This window comes from Plecotus auritus (genome assembly GCF_963455305.1).
Source record: "Plecotus auritus genome assembly, chromosome: 2".
Taxonomy (NCBI): domain Eukaryota; kingdom Metazoa; phylum Chordata; class Mammalia; order Chiroptera; family Vespertilionidae; genus Plecotus; species Plecotus auritus.
The window spans coordinates 75,801,161-75,807,364 of record NC_137771.1 but is presented as its reverse complement, the minus strand read 5'-3'; positions in this window follow the sequence as shown (position 1 = coordinate 75,807,364).

The window sequence follows — 6,204 nt, the reverse complement described above, 5'->3', positions numbered from 1 at the left end:
GCTTAAAAGCTTTCCCTCTAATGTCCAGAACATAAAGGTGCCTACTCACTGTATCTACTTAACATAGCACTAGAAGTTTAGCCAGAACAGTCAGGAAAGGGAAAGAAATAAAGGGCATCCAACTACTTAGAAAAGCTTTTTCCTCCAAAGAAAAAAGTAAAACTGTATTTGTTTGCCGATGATATGATCTCATAAGTAAAAAAAATCCTAAAGACTCCAGCCCCCCAAAAAAAGCTGTTACAATAAATGAATTCAGTACAGTTACAAAATCAACATACAAAAATTAGTTGTTTCTATACACTAACAATAAAATCTCCAAAAAGAAAAAAATCCCACTTACAATAGCATAAAAAATAATGAAATATTGAGGAATAAATGTAACCCAGGAGTTAAAAGACCTATACACTGAAACCTATAAGCCTTTGATAAAAGAAACTGAGGAAGATGCAAACAAATTTAAAGATATCCCATGTTCATGTATTGGTAGAATTAATATTGTTAAAATGTTCATACTCTCTAAAGTAATCATAGATTCAATGCAATCACTATCAAGATTCCAATGACATTTGTTACAGAAAAAAATAATAATTCTAATACTTGTATGGAACCACAGAAGATTCCAAATAACCAAAGCAATACTGAGAAAAAACAAAGCTTTATCCATCACAATTCCTGACTTTAAACTATATTACAAAGGTATAATAAAACAGTATGATGCTGGCATAAAAAGAGACATAGCTCAATGGAACATAATTGAGAGCCCAAATATAAAGCCTCACAAATACAGTCAACTAGTATTTCGCAAGGGAGGCAAGAATACTCAATGGAGAAAAGACAGTCTCTTCAATAAATAGACCTGAGAAAATTGGATATTTAGATGCAAAAGAATGAAACTGGAGCCTTATCTTATACCACTTACAAAAATTAACTCAAAATAGATTAAAGATTTAAACATAAGACCTAAAATCATAAATCTCCTAGTAGAAAGTTTTCTTACCATTGGTCTTAGCAATGATTTTTTTCATATGACAGCAAAAGCAAATATAAACAAGTGGGAGTAAATCAAACTAAAAAGATTCTGCACAGCAAAAGAGACAATTAACAAAATGAAAAGCAACTTACAAAAAGGGAGAAAATATTTGCAAGTCATATATCTGATAAGGGGTTAATATCCAAAATATATAAAGAACTCTTACAACTCAATAGCAAAACAAACAATTTGATTAAAAAAATAGACAAAGGCCTGGCCTGTGTGGCTCAGAAGTTGATCATTGACCTATGAACCAGGAGGTCATGGTTCTATTCCCGATCAGGGCACATGGCCAGGTTGTGGGCTCAATTCCCAGTTGGGGGCACGCAGGAAGCAGCGGATCAATGATTCTCTCTCATCATTGATGTTTTTATCTCTACCTCCCTCTCCTTTCCTCTTTCTCTAAATATCAATAATTTGTTTTAAAAAATAATAAATAAATAAATAATAGACAAAGGTCCTAAGTAGACAATTTTTTCTAAAGACCTGCAAATGTCTAACAGACACATGCATAGGTGCTTAACGTCACTAATCATCTGGGAAATGCAAATCAAAATCACAATAATATCATCTCACACTTGTTAGAATGGCTGTCATAAAGAAAAACAAAGACAGAGATAACAAGTGTTGACAGCATGTGGAAGAAAGGAAACCCTGTGCACTCTTGATGGGAATGTAAATTGGGGTACCCACTATGGAAAATAGTATGGAAAATTAGAAATAGTACTACTATATGATCCAGAAATTCCACTTTGAAGGTATACCCAAAGAAATTAAAAACAGAATCTCACAGAGATATCTAGCCTTGATTGCCTGCCTCAGTAAGCTTTTATTGGAATTTTTATCTTTAGATACAATCAGTAGGGAGGACACATGTGTTTATATTGTCCTCTAGGCAAGGGCATCCAGAGATTAAGCATAAGGATTCCAGTAAAAACCTGGGGGTCTGCCTATGCACAGGCTTGTTTGGAAAGGTCAAGGAATAATTAGCGGCACCGCCTTCGACACTCCCCTAAGTTTCCCCTAAGTTGGAATTCCAATAAACAGGGCAGGCAGCCTTCCACACACTTCCCTTTTCTCAGAATGTCCTCCTTACAACTTTCCAACCAAGTCTCTGTGCTCCCCCACATATATACACAATGGAATATTATTCAACTACTAAAAAGGAAGGAAATCCTGTCTTTTGTGACAACATGGGTGGATCTTGGGGGCATTATGCTAAATAAATAAGTCAGACAGAGAAAGACAAATACTATATGATCTCACTTATATGTGGAATTTAAAAAAGTCAAACTCATAGACACAGAGAGAAGAATAGGTTGCCAGGGTCTGGAGAATGAAGGAAGTGGATAGATGCTGGTCAAAAGTTGCAAACTTTCAGTGATAAGATGACTAAGTTCTAATACACAATATGGTGATACTAGTTCATAATGCTGTATTATATACTTGAAAGTTGCTGAGAGTAAATCTTAAATGTTTTCACCAGAAAAAGAAAGAGTAATTAGGTAACTTAAGGGAGGTGTTACATAATACTATGGTGTAATCATTTTGCAATCTATGTGCATCAAATCAACACAGTAAACCTCAAACTTATACAATGTTATATGTCAATTATTTCTCAATAAAAATGGAGGAAGAACACACACACACACAAAAAAAAAACCTACTATGCAGATCTACCACTCTGAGATCCTGGGACAGCTCTTCAGGCTCTGAACATGTATTTCCACTCAAACCTTAACCTATTCCTTCTCCATCCCCAAATCATTCTAAGAAAGGACTTGATTGACTCTTTTCCTGCTAACTAAAGCAAAGCTAATATATTTTCCCTTCCAAAGAGAAACTTATAAGAAGAAACTATTTCAAATGCCAAATATTTTCTTCTAGCACTGGGTTTACAAGATCAACAAAGCTCCTCATGTTAATTGGAGAGAAAGAAATGAAAAAAAAAAAAAAAGCAACTCTGTTTGGGTGAAGAGCATGCCTAGTACTCCTTCTATCACCTGGTCCACCCGAGCAAGGCTAAGTGCTGCCACCATTCACATCCACTGAACATTCTGTCAATACTGATCTGAAAAGCAAAGATTCCCTGCAAAAGGGGAGGCTGGACCTCACAATGGCCAAACAGAATTTCTCAGCAACAGTTTTTCAGAATATGTGAAACTGGATCTTGATCATTGGGAACCTGCCATCATCATTAAGCAGAAAAAGCAGACAGACATCTGTTCTGTCCGGGAACACAGAGAGCATACTAATTACAAACCACTGTCTCGTACAGAACACAGTAGGCTCAGCTTGGACAGGCTGTCTGCCAGGACAGGGACCGAGAAGGCTGCAGTCATCCCAGAAGCATTGCAGGCTACCATTGAAGGGTCTGGTGGCTTGAGACTGCCTCTCACAAACAAGTGAATGAATCATATGGCACTCCTCCATCACTGCCCCATCCTCCTCTTTTGGACCCTGAATTTCAGGAACAAATCTCTGAACTGAGCCTGCATGATGAATCTTGCTTTTCATTCCCTAACCCTATCATAATACTCTCTTCTCTCCTGCCTTTTCCCAAAATTTATCCACCTGTCAAGGCTCATCTCTAGATCCACATCATTCATTCACTAATTTGTCCATTCACCAAAAATGAGTACTTAATTTGCACAAAGTGATGTACTAATCGTTTGTAGAATACCAAGTGAATTGTGGGTAATTCCTTCCTTTATGAGATTTACAAGCCTAACAAGGGAGAGTAAATAGATACCCAAATGCCAATCCAAAGCAAAAACAGAAAACAAAACACAAAGTAGCACATAAGACAGGTATAACCAGATGCTTTAGGGGTTCAAAGTAAAGAACAATGAATCATATTCAAGCATATTCAAAGAAGACTTTATTGAAAAGGGGATGTTCATGCTAGGACTTGAAGAATGGGTGGTACTCAAAGACACACATATATGGGGGAAGACGCATAGAGAACCACCAAATAAATGGAAGAAAGAAAATACAAGTGTTTTTGAAAAACACAGAATATACTCAGTATGATAAGAAATGAACTTTTAAGGGAAATCATGAAATGTAAGATCACAAGGGCAGGTTAAAGCCTAATGTCAGCATCCCTTCGGAAAACCACCCCGGAATCTACAACTCTGCTGAGACCCCTTCTCTGTGACTTTCCATAATGCTTGTTTGGATCTTACCTTTGTGCTCGAAATGGCAGACATTCAATAAATGTGTGTTGAATAATGAATTGAGACATTCACTGGTTAATGTTTCTGTGAATGAATCTCCATACATCAGGGAAATTGTGCAATATGTTGTAAATGAAAACTTGGTTGTTTCAAGTGATCATCTTTGTTCCCTAATGTTTGCAAACCTAATAAATAAAAGTTGTGGTTTGTGAAATGTGAGATAATGGTGGAAATGTACATTTTAAGGTTATCTTGAAATGTGTAAATCTTATCTCACTAATTCAAGAACTTCAGGTTGAGAGAAAAGCAAAGGTAGATGTGCTAGTGGAATGTGGTAGACCTGTGCTGCCCCAAGCCTCCTGGATAGGCATGTCCACGTCTGTGCCACCTCGTCAGAAACTTCCTCAGAGAGGCCAGTGATGGCACAAGTTGGAAGTAGATGTGATAAAACAAGAGATGAGGCAAATGGAGAGTGCTTAGAAAACTAAACTTAGAAGACTTGAGTCTCCACTGAAAATTTTCATAGACTCCCACAACATTTAGCTAAATAATAATAATCTATATATAAAAGCCTAAGCCACCGTTATGACTGAACAACTGGAACTACCAGTTGACCAGTCACTATGACACGCACTGACCACCAGGGGGCAGATGCTCAACACAGGAGCTGCAACATGGTCGTCAGTGTGCTACCACAGCCAACTCCCCGCAGCCCCTCCCCCCGGCCGGCGGGCCCCCATTGGCCCCTGGTGCTAAACCATTTGTAGAGACCTGCTTCTGGGTTGGGGTTTTGTACGTAGCAGAACAGCTTCCTTGCTATGATCTATTGAAAGTCAGCCCTTGACATAATAGTTTGTCTCACTCCCATTCTCTTCCTTCCTTGGGGGCCACCTGCCCACTGTAGTGGCAGCACAGCGGTGAGGGAAGGAGGAGGAGGGGGAGGCGGGAAACCGCAAGGTGGCAGAGCATCCATTCCTTCTGTGCCCGGCCTGGCAACCATTGCCTCCTCTTCCGACCCCGCCGGGGCCTTCAGGTTCGGGGCTGGGACAGCGAACTGGGGATGGGTAGCAGTGGACATGGCCTCTTTCCCAGGGAGGCCGAGGGCTGGGTCCCTCCTTGGGGCCAGCGGCTAACCTCCCACGGTCTATCTTCCTGGGCCGGCCATCGGTGATCCCCCACCCCGCACAAATTTGTGCACCGGACCTCTAGTAATAGTTATAATTTACTGAGTATTATGTTTCAGTATTTATTGAATATTTGTTATAATGAATACTTTATAAAATAACTTCACTTAATTCTAACTACTATAAGAAGTATATATCATTAAAACCATTTTATAGATGAATAAAACATGGTACAGGTTGGTGAAGAAACTTGACCAGATTGAATGGTAGGAATTAGCAGAGCCAGGATTAAAACCCATGTCTGTCTAATGTCAACTCCTATTTGAACTATCTTTCTGAATTAATGGATGATGGATTCTTCATGTGTTGTCAAAAGAGACCAGGTGCTTAGCAGAAACCAGCGAGGTAGACATTGGGAAGTCAGCCCTGCCCTTCTTGCAGCCCGATCTCTGACAAAAGTATCACTGGGAACCCCCAGATATTTGCATGTGTGCTGATTCTTATGAGCTTTCAAGGATGGGAAAACACACGGGTCATGTCACAATCTAAAAATAAATAATTATTCAACAGATCCACACACTAAATATGAGACTATAACAAGCAACTTGTCAAAGCTTCCAAAAAATGCACTTTCATGAGTACTGAGAGGGGAGAAAGAAAAAAAATGGCACCTACAGACTTAAGTAGTGTTGAAAAGTATAGTAATCCTCCCTCCCCATCCATAGTTTTGCTTTGTGAGGTTTCAGTTATCTGCACTCAACCACAGTCCGAAAATATTTAGTGAAAATTTCCAGAAATAAACAATTCAGAAGTTTTATGTTGTACTCTGTTCTGCAAAGCATGACGGACTCTCACACAGTCTCACTGTCCC